This window comes from Sarcophilus harrisii, chromosome 4, assembly GCF_902635505.1.
Source record: "Sarcophilus harrisii chromosome 4, mSarHar1.11, whole genome shotgun sequence".
In the NCBI taxonomy this organism is placed as follows: Eukaryota; Metazoa; Chordata; class Mammalia; order Dasyuromorphia; family Dasyuridae; genus Sarcophilus; species Sarcophilus harrisii.
Window position 1 is genome coordinate 6315517 of NC_045429.1, and position 14337 is coordinate 6329853.

The window sequence follows — 14337 nt, forward strand, 5'->3', positions numbered from 1 at the left end:
GTTATATTATGCAGAGTAGAATACTATCCCATCAAGTGTTACTACCTGATCTCAGGTTTCTGACATTCAGTATTCTGTCGATCCTTCACCACAACCAAAACCATCATAGGAGATTCATGGTATATGCGGCCCCCACAATAATAATATCCTTCTTGCCATTGTCCATGTCCACAATTTAGGCAATGGTCTGGGCCCACCTTGGGTTCTGAAACACGAATTCTTCCTTTAGCTTGTCCCCATCCAAGCCAGTTTCACTTGCCAGTTGCCAGGGCCAAACCTCGCCTCCAAACTCCTGCACATGTATCCCTCCATGACCTTCCTTCAGATTTGTATAGATTGTCTTCCTCCACTAGAACATAAGTTCCTTAAGGGCAGAAACAATTTTCCCTGCTTGATTTTCGGTCTGCATTTCCTGGCATATATTAAGCCCTTGACAAATCCTGTATCTATCTAGGTGATACTGTGGATAAAATGCTGGGTTGGGGTCAGAAAGCCTTGAGCTTAAATTCTGCTTCAGATGCTTAATAGCTGTGTGAGCTAATTAACCCTTCTCAGTTTGCTCTTCTGTAAAGTGAGGGTATTGGACTCAAAGTTTCCTTCTAATGTTATATATATATATATATATATATATATATATATATATATATATATATATATATTCCCCATCTATCTTCCTATGAAAGGCATCATACTTAAGACAACTGACACAATATTCCTCATATTCTTTCAAAAGGTCAGACCATATCCAAAATACTGTGTTCCAATAGGGGAACCATGTTTTTAAGGAAGGATCATGGAAAAAATCAGTATTTAGAGAAAGGCAACCAGGATTGTCAGGGTCTGAAATGCTTGTCATATTAAAAGTAAGTTGAAGAAAATGGTGATGGAGAGAAAAGAAGGTTGAGCACGGGACATGGTATCTGTCACCAAATGTTTGAGAACTATAAGACAGAATGAGGTATTCAATTTATTCCACATGGCCCTAGAAGGCAAAATTAGGTAGAGTTCATGGGAATTACATGGAGGCAATTTTGTGCAAGCATCAGAATCCTTAGAACTATTCGAAAATGTAATGAGCTCCCTTATGAGGAAATGGTTTTCCCTTCCTCAGGGACTTTAACTAGAGGCTGGATGACTATTTATTGGGTATGTAGTAGAAATGCTTCTTCTTTAGATTATGCTTAGAATAATCAATTAAATCCTCTTAAAATCCTGGGGTTCTGCAATACTGTTTTATGATCCTGAACTGTTGGAGTAGAATGTATTGAATCAAAAGAAGGGGGATATAGTCAAACAATGTTATGTATATATAGACACATGTGTGTGTATGTATATATATATTTTATATATATATATATAAAACATATGTGTGTTTGTATATATACACATATGTGCATAATGCCAAAAATGGGGTCTTGGCCTAGTAAAATAGACATTTCAAAGGTAAGCAGAGAAGTATGTTTGCCCATATTGGCAAATGAGATTTTCCCTCATAGCCAAAATAGAATTTTAAATCATAAATAGATCGGGCTTCTGTAGACAGAATCAAGAAACCAGCAATAAATAACTCGGATTATTTATTGGAGTAAGCTGGATTTTATATCAATCAGTCAGCAAGGATTTATTAAATGCCTACACATGCCAGGGCTTGCATTAGGCATTAGAGATGCAAACACAAAAGGGAACCAATTCTAACCTTCAAGGATCTTACAGTCTCCTAGGAGGAAGAACTCATACATGTGTATATATATATTTATTTATACATGTGTGTATATAAATGTTACATTAATACAAATTACATGTGTGTGCATGTGTATATACAGATATGTATATGTGTGTATATAAATGTTACATTAATGCAAATTACATATGTATATGTGTGCATGTGTATATACATATATATATAAATGTTACATTAGTGAAAATTACATGTGTGTATGTGTGCATGTGTATATACATATATGTATAAATGTGCATGTCTATGTTTATAATTGTTACATTTAATACAAATTACATATATATGTATGTATGTGTATGTATATATATAATATACATACAAGATGACTTGGAGGAGTTGGGGAGAACCTAGGACAAGCTGAATATAATTGGTGACCTGTGAGCTTGGTCTTTGCCGGACTGTAGATAATTTCAGAAGTTTAAAGGAGGGGATGCAGGAAGGACATTCCAGGCACCGAATGTGGACATAAGACATGGAAGGCTGTGTTGGGGAACCACTGAGGTTAGAATGACTGGACTGTAGAATGCCTAACTACAGAATAAGCCTGGACACAGAAGTTGGAAGCAAGTTGCAGAAGGCTTTAAATTCCAACCAAAAGAGTTTCTATTTGCTCCTACATCTAAGAGTGAAACACTAGATGCTAGTGAGCATGGAAGCAACCTACCTGGCAGCTGAATGGAGTCTGTGTAATAGTGGGAAAAGGCTCAAAGGCAGAAGACCAATTAGAAATCAATTTCAATAGTCCAGGTGAGAAGTGATGAATCAGGGTAATGGCTGTAAATGGAGTTAAGGAAACTCATTCAAGAAATGTTAGAGAGAGAGAAATGACAGTATTTATCCACTGCTCAGATTTAGAAGGTGAAAGTAGGAAGTTGAAGATGACAGAAAGTTTGCATCCTATGCTTATGGTGGATAGGATGGCGATGTCCCAGACAGCCATAGAGATGTTTAGAAGAGTGCTAGATTTTGGAGGAAATAGAATCCACACTTCCTTTTGGAATTCTACTTTATAAATGTTGAGTTTGGGCTTCCTTTAGTAGTTATTTTGAAACATCAGTAGTAGGTGACAAGGAAGTTAATTTCAGAAAAGAGACAAATACTAAACATATATATAGTTGAGGCACGTACACTGACATGATGATTAATCCAGTGTTTAAGATCGCTGAGAGAGTATTTCCTTTATGGAAAAGAAAGGGAGCCTACATTGTTGTGGTTATTGTTCACTTATTTCAATCCTGGCCAACTCTTCGTGATCCCATTTAGGGTTTTCTTGGCAAAGATCCTGAAGTGACTTGCCATTTCCTTCTCCAGATTATTTTATGATTACTTTATATTTGAAGAAACTAAGACAAATGGGGTTAGCCAGGGTCATGTAGCTACTAAGTGTCTGGGGCCATTTTTGAACTCAGGCCCTTCCAACATCTGGTCTGGTCCTCTATCCACTGAATCGCTTAGCTACCCTGGAGCTGTTAGGATACCATGATTTGAATGGCCTCCTACAAAAGAGACTGAGGAGGAGAAACAAGATTAGAGGGAATATCCAAAAGGAGTGAGTGATAAATAATGTCCAATATCGCAGAGACAGCAAGTAGACTAAGGACTGAGAAAAAGCCTTCAGAATTTGCAATTTAAGAGATTACTGGAAAATTTGAAGAGATACTGATGCGGTCAGAAACCAGATTGCAACGGGTATAAAAGTATTTAAGAACCAATAAAACCCATGGTAAAACTTCCATGAGTTTTGGATTTGATCATTAGTTCCTTATTCTTTACCCAAATATAGTAATTACACTCTTTTCGTGAATAAAGAAGTCAATAAGTGAACCAATGAAGATGAATAAGTGAGTCAATGACTGAAAAATCACTTATTAAGTGCTAACTATATTTGAAAAAGTTGGAGAACCCAAAATCAGAGAATTGGAGAATTTCGGAATTGAAAGAGAGCTCAGCATTGACGTATCCCAGCCAATCCCTGGAAAAGAATCACCTCTGAAACAGACCTGACAAATGGTCATCCAGAATTTTCTTGAAATCCTGCACTTCCTAAGACAACCCACTCCATTTTGGAATAATGCTAGCTCTTAGGGAGTTGTTTTTACCCATAACAACAAGCCTGACATTGCCACTTTACAACTTTCTCTAGTGTTTCCTTCTGGGACCAAACAGAGCAATTGGAACAACTCTTCATGACAAATTGTCAAATAGTTGATGACAGCCATCATGTACCCACTGACTCTTCTCTTCCCCAGAATAAGCATATGGAAGCCCTTCAATCAATATTTTAATTTTTTTTCAATTAACAAGCATTTCTTTTTTCTCCTTCTCCATTCCAATTTGAAAACAAAAATTAAAAAACTCAAAACCCTTGAAACATATACACAAAAGCAAACCTCCTATGGACAAATGCATTTCTCACTCTGCAGCTTGAGTCCACCCCAGCTCTGGCAGGAAGCAGGCATCAGGCTAGGCTTTAGGATAAGCCCTCTTGAATACTGGATGGTCACTACACCGATAAGAATCCTTAAGTGCTTTGGCCTTCAATCCAATCAATCTTTGGATACCATGGACTTTTACCGCTCAAGTTGCCCTCCAAATCTGTGACGTAAGCAGTGTTTATTCTAAACACTGAAGCTAATTTATTACAAACATATCAATGCTAAAGTCAGGAAAGCTTTTTCCAAAACACAGAAGCACCCACTTGAACTTTTAATTTCTCATTGTAATGGGAGTCCGGCGCAAGTGCACATGCCATCAGTTTGCTCAGATGGCATCTCCACGGGGAGACAGTGAGGAAGAAAGGGCATTTGTCCACATGGAGGGCACCAGTGCGCTGGTTCCAAGAGAATCATGATAATGGATAATGGAAATGCTTTGGAGTGACTGGGGTATGTTTAGACATTGGTTCTGGTCAGCTAGCCACTTCATGTAGGGGAGGCACTTTGCCTCTAGAAGCATTAAGAGAGACCAGTTACTGCCTGTTTGCTTCATATGCTCGTGTGGGATGTAGGACTGATTCTGCATCTTATGCAGCATCAGTACCACGAGTGGAAAGCACAATCTATGAGTGATGTTCAGACCCTAACCAATGAAAGGACATTCTAAAGTGACTTGGGACTTAAATTTGGTGATATCAATAGTTAGTAGAGAGTTAAGTTTTTTTTTCTTTTTTTTTCTTTTTTTTTTTTTTTTGTCTTTTTTGTTTGTTTGTTTGCTGAGGCAATGGGGTTAAGTGACTTGCCCAGAGTCACACAGCCAGGACGTGTTAAGTGTCTGAAATCAGATTTGAACTCGGGTCCTCCTGAGTTAAGTTTTGAGCAAACATCTCTTCAGAAGCTCAAATAGTATGAATCCCCAGAAGTGTTGGGGGAAATGTCTGTATATTTGTTCTTGCTATATCTTTGAAGCAAAAAAAAATCTATTATTAAGTGGCCAAATAGAACCAGGGTTCTAGCCACAAACCCCCCAAAAGGGAAAAGCCCAAACAGTGGGGCTTAAGCCAGTGTCAGAGAAAAGAGACCCCCACAGATTTCTCAGAATAACCTGGATCCTGAAGGCCTATGGAGCCTGCCTGCCTGTGAGTGAGTGGGGCCAGGACATCCAGGTTAGATAATCCTGCTCCGATCACAGCCCATTCACCTCTTCACCAATGGGTCAATGCCGCTATCTCCTGCTGACTTAGCCGTGAACTGCTGGCTTTGAAGGGGCCGATGAGGCAGCAAGTTTCTAACTCTTCTCCGTATTATCTCCACCCCAAATCCATCCATCGGCAGGTCTCAGTGCCAGCCACTCTGTCTACTAGAGGATACGAGCAGGCTCCATGTGGCGGGTTTTGATTTAATTATGGGGAGTATATTTTTCCAGCCTGAGTTGCTCACAGGTGCACCTTTATTTTCTTCACACCGCTGTGAAGGCGGCCCTTCAATTTATAGACCTCCAGATTTTGTTTGGACTAAGTCTGCTGAACAGCCTACTCCTCGGAGGGATTTGGTTTCCTGCTAATCCAACCCAATCTCTCACTTTCCGTTTGTGCCAGACTTCTCGACTTTGCCTGCTTTCATTTGGCAGACAACGTTAAGCTACCACAGGGATGGGAGATGTAAAGATTGGGTGAGCTGCCATACAATCTAAATTTCCCTCGCCTTCTTCTGACCCCATCCTTCAGTGTGTGTTAGCAACCAGCTTCCCTGCGTTTTCTCTTAATTGTTCCCTCCTCCTTTTGTACTCAGCCATAATAATAACTAGCAGAAGGGATTATAGACCGTGGCCAATTCGTTGTCTTGGCCAGAATGAGACGGAGGTGACAGTTGCGACCCAAATGTGCCGCTGTGCCCCTCGATCCATTTAGAGCTTAAGAACCAATTTGGGAGCTTTCTTTCAAAGACAAGATCTGTAGACACAAAGTACACGGTTGGCATCTGTTTTTATTAAGCATGTGAAAAAGCACTAATCAGAGGGCTGGAAATGAAGGAGCTGTGAGAGGGAAATCAGCAGTGGCCCAGCAAGGGCCCCCTTCTTTGGGGATTCTCTCCTTCTACCCCAACAAACAGGACTCTCCTTGGCTGGATCTTCTATAATTATAATGGAGGGAGAGAATGGACTGGGATTCATTGACTTGGGGAACTTCCAGAGGTCAGCACCTCTCTTTCCCCAAACTTCTGTTGTCAAAATGTTGTCTAGTGTTCTGAGAGGTTGAAATGGCTTGCCAGGGTCACACAGCTATGAAACCTTACAAAATAAAATCAGAATTTATGTTTAGATGCAGATTTAAATTATCCAGAGTTTGGAGACTGCATTGGCGCATTTGAAGTTCACAGTGTCTTGAGATGGAAAGTATAGAAATAACAACCTCATTTTAAAGAAGACTCAGAAGAAGTAACTAGTTAATGGTCACATATCAACTTCCCATCTTCCTAGAACAGAGGTTCTTGTTGACATGAGTCTGTGGGTAGATTTTAGGGAATCCTTGATTGTGTTTCCAAGTATACTTTGATTACTGATTTTAAGAGAATCATTCTCCTTTGTCATCTTAGGGATTTTATTTTCTACATCTAAAAATGTGATTTTTAGAAAAGGACCATAGACTTCAATAGACTTCCAAATGTTTCTGTGAAACACACACAAAAGCCTGTTCTCCTCTACTGATTTCTACTGCTTCTCAGGGTCATTATTGGCCATCTCTCCAAGAGTCACGTGTGGGCTCTCTATGAAGTTAGGAAGTCCTGAATTAGGTCCCTCCTCTGACCAATGATGGCCAGACCATCCTGACTAACTCCCTTCACTTCTTGGGATGCTGGGTAATTCTCTGAGATTAATGCAGGAACAGCCTAAACTGCATTCATAGGAGTTCCCTCACTCAAGAGCTTGCTATATCCCTTAAGGCTCAGGTCAATGCCCTAGCCCTCGAAAGTATATTCTATAGATTTTCCTGGTAGAATAGAAGGTTTTTGAGGGCAGGGACAATTTTTGTATTTGTACACCCAGTGTCTGACATAATGCCTGGGGTTCACCGGGCACTTGACAGATGTTTCTTTATTGATTACAAACATTTCTCAGAGAATCCTGCTGCTACACTGAAACTTAGCAATTACTCCCCCAATGGTGCAAAAGCTGAGGTTCAGAAAAAGGTAGAGAGTACACTTTTAGTAATGTTTTTATTATATGTGTATATATGTATATTTGTACATGTTAGAGAGAAAAAATATGATAAATCAATATCAATATCAATGTAGATGTAGTTGTAAATGTATATTTAGATATATCTTCTGGGATTAGGGGCTAGCACAATAAATGGCACATAGTAAGAGCTTAATAAATGTGTTTTAATTGATGGATTATTCTATTCAATTCAACTTAATATTTATGTTCTGAGCATTTTACTAGGCTCTGAAGGTACAAGGATGAGGGGAGACAGTATCCTACCCTCAAAGAGTTTGTAATCTGGGGAGGAAGGTGTGATGGGGAGAAAACAGCCCTTTAAGAGAAATACAGGTTTCTCATTCTGATTTCAGACTCCACCAAGGACAAAATGTTGGAGGTCGCCGGGTAGGCTGGGTAGTTGTTTTCCACCTCTCTCTGCAGAGAGATTATATCCGAGTCCAAGTTTAAAAGCTACACTCTAATTGTGCTGCAGTCTACTGCCTGACGCATAAAACAATCTTGCAGGAAATATGAGCATAGAGATGAGTTCAGTGAAGTTATATGATTGGAGGCTCAAGAGTCAGCAAGAAAGGGGAACGATCATTTTCCATGAGCATCCTTCTCCCAAAGGTATGACCAGGCACCTTCATTCCACGTTCTGAAAAATCTGGCTCAATATTTCTGGCCTGTTGATGAATCAGGATCTTCAACTTGCAATGGACTTCAGCTGCCATTTAATCAATCCTCCCTCTCCGGAACTTCCCCAAAGCTGGTCTTCTGGCCTAAGCTGGAGGACCTTCAGTGAGAGGCAGGGCTTCTCTACTTGGAGATAACTCCGATGAGTGAGGGTGTGTGTGTGTGTGTGTGTGTGTCTGTGTGTCTGTGTGTGTGTGTCTGTGTGTGTGTGTCTGTGTGTGTGTTTTCTTACTCTCTTAAACTGAAGTTAACATTTGCTTTTGGCCGATATTTTGAAACAAAAAATATTTTGCATATACACTTAAACAAAAATCATAAGCTTTAAAAGTAGAAGAAAGGATTGATTGCAATTGCTGAATCAGGGGCTTCTTATCCTTTTGCATGACCCAGTCCCCTCTGATATTTTGGTAAATCCTATGGAACTCTTCCAGAATAGCATTTTTAAATACATAAAGAAATACAAGGAAAATTAATTGTTTTGAAATATATGAAAATGCATTGTATATATATATATATATGCATATATATAAAATATTGTGTGTGTGTACTTGTGTAAGGCTAAGAACTGAAAATCACCTCATTCCCTGCATCAGATTCAAAGAGGGAATATTGAGTAGTGCTCCCATGAGCCAAGAACTGTGGGATGAAGAAACTAAGGGCCAAGAAATGAAGGTCAGATAGTATCCCAGAAATAGAATTAGGAAATAGAATCTAGTCAAATTCTCTCATTTTATAATTGAGGAAATTGAGTCAAGGGAAAGCAAACCTGCCCAAGATTACAGACACTAAGTGTCAAAGCCAAGCCCTGCACCTCCCTCTCTCTCCTGACTCAGAAGCCAGGGAAATCCTCCTTGGCTCCCAGGTAGCAGAAGCAGTTAAATAGCAGGGGAAGGGGTGGATTTTGGTTCCCAGATGTTCCATGCTCTGTTCTTTCTACGGCAACATGCTGCCCTCATTTTGCTTATTGATTCCCCGCATCGCTGACGGAAATGTCAAAAGCAAAGAGACAGGAAAATCTATTCTCTCAAACATTCATCTTCCCTTTCCTGTGTCACTTAATGGGCTCCCTCGAAACCAAATCCCTTTGTGTTCTGCCTAGCCCTATGTGCAGGGTGCCTCGGCCTAGGGCCATCTTGTAGCTATTTGAGAAGGAATCTGTGCGGGGCTTCCTTTGTGGCAGTAATAGATAAGTCAGATGTGAAGGTTAGCCATGAGCAAACAATGTGTCCTCTATCAACATTTGCTTTGGCTTTCTCTGGGAACTACTGGGTAGAACTCCATCGAGCTCTCTGCAGAGTTGGGTGGGCCAAACTGTTTACTCAAATTAGAAAGTGATTACATACTCAAGCCTTAGGAGAGAATAAATGAGTTGAAACTTTCTCCACAAAAGAGGAAGACCTTCAGATTTGGCAATCGTGCCCAAGTTCAGAATGTTAATTTAGTTTAGATAATTATCTGAATCTGAAAGACAACCATTTGGGAGTGATCTGTCTTATAAGAAGACACACATTAGAAAAATGGATTGGTTTTGGCAGAAAATAAAAAAAAAATTCTCTGTATGTGTGTGTGTGTGTGTGTGTGTGTGTCTGCCTGTCTCTCTGTCTCTCTTTTTGTGCCTCTCTAGACTCTGTCTCCATCTCTCTGTCTCTGTCTTTCTGTTTTTCCTTCCCTATCTTTCTGTCTGTCTGCCTGACTCTCCTTTCTCTCTTTGCTCTCTTCCCCCTTCCTCCCTCTCTTCTATAATATGAGAATATCTAAACCTTCCCTATTTCTTGTTTGGCACATCCAGGTCTTGGGCCTGGAATAATGATGCTCATTTCTTGAATTTAATATTTAGGAGATTTACATGAGATTCATCGTTCTATTTTATAAATATCTGAAATCCAACATTGTGGTGAATGGGGGCTTACAAAATTTACAAAAAATGGGCCTTCACATAACCCTCCATCTATTCATGAGACGTTTTAGACTCAATGTCATTTATTCAGCCAGTATTTCCCATGCACATATGACATGACGGTGATGGTGCTGACCACGAGGAATCCATGGCACAAACTATATTGCACCTGCCTGCAAGGGATTTGTTCTCGATTGAGGGAAATAATATGTCCACATGTAAATAGCCCAAAGGAAATACAAGGTCATTTCAGGGAGGGGGAAATAGTAGCTTTGGGATCCTAATAATAGGAGGCAATACTGGAGCTGAATATTGAGGGAGGCTTGAGATTCTCACAGAAGGGGTGAGCAGGGAGGGGGTGCCCGGTTTGGAATGCTTATGCAAATGTGTGGAGGGAGGAGACAGGATGCCAGGTATGAGGGATAACAGATGACATATTCTAGACCTCTCTCTACCTTCTCCAAAACAAAACAAAATATACCTAATTCTCTTCAGGCTTGAAGAACATCTCAGTTAAATAACAATAGATCTTCCCCTAATTCATGTGAGTGTGATTTTCCTTTGGATTACACATGAATACATGGAAAAGCATCAAATAGTGATCATGATGCTGACTTGAGAGTAAGAAATGTTTCAGTTCAATTGCTGCCTCCTGACTTTAGTCTTGGTAGTACAATGGTTTTACCAGAATATAAACACCTTGAAAATAAGGACAGTCCCAGTCTCCATTATGGGGTCCTTAATGTCTGACCCAATGTCTTCTATGAAGTAAAAATTTAATCAATGTTGGTTGCTTGACTGACTGATGGATAAGAAAGCGGTGTAGTCCTCTGAAGCCTAGTCCTCTGACTTTGCTGTTTTCAATAAACTAAGGCTCTGGTGCTAATCATAAACCTAGATAACTGAAATCTAAGAACTTCACTGTGGTTGTGTGAATGCCTCTTTCCTTGAGGGACTCAAGATATGTTTCCTCAAAGAACTGGGATGAAAGAGAAGAGAAGAAGGAATTGTGGGAGGCACCAAAGAAGGGATAAAACAGTTTAAAGACTAAAAATGCCCAAGACCTAAGTGGCAGCTAAAAATGATAGGGGAAGTGAAGGAGTTTGAGCCCCATGCTCAAATCCCCATGGGGATTTGGAGTGAGGAGCAGGATTTTAGAAATTGGTTAGAAGATAGTTCTCTCAACTGTATAAATTTGTCTCTATATATTGTATTTAACATATACTTTAACATGTTTAACATGTATGGGAGTACCTGCCATCTAAGGGATGGGGTGGTGGAAGGAGGAGAATAGTTGGTACAGAAGTTTTTGCAAGGGTCAGTATTGAAAAATTGCCCATGCATATGTTCTGTCAATAAAAAGCTTTAAAAAAAAAGAAAATAGTTATCTCAAAGACATAGAAGACATAAAAGAGGTCTCATTCTGAAGTCTGCAGTGCATTAAATGGAAGTAGTTGATCATTAATCAAAAAATCTCTACTGCCAAAATAATGGTTTTGACAATGGGAACTAGTCCCCAACCCAAAAGGATTTTAGAACCTAAACGAGAAAGGCACTGAGAGGTGCAACCTGAGTGGACAGAAAAGCTGTCACGCCATTGCTGAGTGACAACAAAGCCTTTCCTTTTGCCACAATGGAAGAGCTGATCACATAACCAATTTGAGCAAAGAAAAGAGCAGCAGAATTTAAACAACAAATAATTCATGATTATCCAAGACCTAACCTATACTCCTTCAATAGGCACTTATTAATTATGGTGAAATGGCCAAAGCACCGGGGATACCTAGAGAAAAGCAAGCTTGTAGGCTGTCGTCAGAAGCTTATTGCCCGAGAGAGTTAACTCATTATGTGTACAGCACTACAGTAGACACCGAAGGCGGGGACACTCCAACATATACAAAAATTACTTTTCCTCAAGGACTTGATAGAGTCTATCTATATCTATATCTATATATATAGATATATATATATATATAAAGAGAGAGAGAGAGAGAGATACATATGTAGAGATATATAAAATAGATAAAATTGTAAAGGGAAACTCCAAGCTCTAATGCAATGCCTTCCATGGGAAGGTACTTGTAGAATTGACAATAGGAGAGTCTATGTTGAACATGTGATTAAAATGATGTTCTCGGCAGTTGCCTACAAGAAGGGTCAGCGTGATACAGCGAGGGGAGAGTGAACCTGGGATCGGGAAGGCACTGGTTCATTTCTGCTTCAGACACTCACTAGCTGTGTCATCCCGGGCACATCATTTAACCTCTCTGAACCCCAGTGTCTTTGCTTGTAAAAAGCAGGAGTTCAAATCAATGGCCCCTGAGGTTACCTTTAGCTCCAAATCTAAGTTCCTCTGAATAAGCGGAGGGATTGCAGGTACAGAAGAGCTCAGGAGCGAAGGTTCAGAGAAGGAACACAATGCAACTGTGGGAAGACAGCCGGTCAGTGGGGCCCACGGTTGAAATGTGAGTCTAACATTTGCGGCGTAATTGGGGTCCGGTTTAGAGGAAAGGAAAAGGGCAGAGGTGTTTGCTTTGGTGCGCACTTCAGCATTCTAACCTTTCTAACACTCCATTTGGGCCTCCCTACATTTTATCCCGTTCCCCCTCAGTGCACAATCTGTTCTGAGCCAGGCCCGCTTTCCTGCTGATCCTTATTAGCTTTTCATTTCCCTTGGAGATTCTCTCTGACAAGCACAATCCCTTCCTGGTTACAAACAGTTCCATAACATCAAATATCACGGAGGGCGATAGGATTTATTTTTGCTTCCCCCTTCCTGCCTCTCCTGGCAAAAGCTGCCGGTGTGAGGAGTCTAGGGCCTCGGTGGGACCTCGTCATTCCAGCACACGGCCATCTGGGTTATTTCCTAGAGCCCCGCGTGCTGGCCGGTCTCGCCATTGGCAACAGGCTGGGGACGGTGTTCTAGGCCACCCTGTTCCAGCCACTTTCCTTGAAGGAAAGGCTGCTATGTAGCATTTATCTTGTGGATTAATGTGGGCTCAGCCCAGCCCCATACGTCTGAAGGGTTTCAGCAGGTCAGTGCAGATGGAGTGCCCGGCTTGGGATCGGCAACCTGGGTCAGAATCCGGTCTTAGATAGGCCCCTATTTTTGTGGCCATGGGCGTGACCTCAGTGTCCCTTTCTGTAAGAGCTTGTCCTGGCGCTGGCAGGACTAGGGAGCCAGCTGCCCATGGAGTCCAGAGCACTGGATTTGAATCATGCTGGAAACCTTTCCTACTGGTCCCTGCCTTTCCAGCAAAGGCTGCCCCCATTCCTAGTATCTCCTCTTCTTCTCTCTGTCTCTCATACAAAACTTCCTTCCAAGAGCATAGGTCCCCTCCCCTCGGAAGCCTTCCCGACACCCTCGGTTCTTCAGCTCTGTCCTACCTTAAATCACATTGGCATTTTCTTGTGTCATGGGGAGAAGGGGAGCTCACTGAGGGCAGCCACCATTTCATTTCTGGGCTCCTCTCACCAATGGTGAGCCCAGTTCCTGGCGAAACAAGGTCTGGTTGGGTTGAAGAGCAAAGCTCTTCATCCCAAAGCCCCATCTTGTCAAGGCAACGGAGCCTTTCTATTGTTCCTGTTTACATATCTGACAATGGGCCCCATTCTCCCTGTGAATCTTGCAGAAGGCAAACTCCGTGAGGGCAGGGAAGAGTTTCCTTTCTGTCCTATTTTGAATGGCTGACAGCCAGTCAGGAGACACTGATTAAGCATTTACTTGTGACAAGTATTGTCCTAAAACTTGGGAATGGGAGGAAAGGCAAATACAACCCCGGCCCTTCAGGAGCTCCCCTTCCTAGTTAGTGCCTTGCTGGCAATTTGAAGTCCCCCATTCAAATCCTGCTCCAGACATTATTTGTCATCTAGACCACCTTTCTCAGTCTCAGTTTCCTCATCTGAAAATGGGGATAATAATAGCACCCACTAAACAGGGCTGTCGTGAGATGGGATAGCAAATGTAAAGGAAATTTTGAAGTGAAAAGTTAGCTGTAGTTTTATTCTAACATCTGAGACATTGGTTTGCCTTAATGAGAGTAAACACTTATGTACATAAAAGATATATGTGATAAAAAGGGGAGGTAAAATAATCTTAGAGTGAGACCTCTAAGTGGCATCATGATACATATAATGCTGGGCTTGGAGTCCAGAAGACTCATCTTCATGAGTTCAAATCCAACCTCAGACACTTACTAGCTGTATGACCCTGGGCAAATCACTTAAGCTTGTTTGCCTCAGTTTCCTCATTCCTAAAGTGATCTGGAGAAAGAAATGGTAAACCACTCTCTCCAAGAAAGCCCCAAATGGAGTCACCAAGAGTCCATTACGACTGAAACAATTGAACAACAGCAACAACAATCTCAGA

At 41.1% G+C, this 14337-nt stretch overlaps 1 protein-coding gene and 1 long non-coding RNA gene across 2 annotated transcripts in view; one reads left to right on the forward strand and one right to left on the reverse strand.

Annotated features, from left to right (window-relative positions):
- LOC116423364 overlaps positions 1-13817 on the reverse strand; it is a 67397-nt gene extending 53580 nt beyond the window's left edge. Inside the window, exon 1 of the long non-coding RNA XR_004233953.1 lies at positions 13356-13817. This is a non-coding gene — a long non-coding RNA (uncharacterized LOC116423364). The remainder of the gene's footprint in view (positions 1-13355) is intronic.
- Positions 1-14337, forward strand: part of NEGR1 (neuronal growth regulator 1) — a 1024353-nt gene that overhangs the window by 950616 nt on the left and 59400 nt on the right. The gene's annotated exons all lie outside the window — the stretch shown is intronic.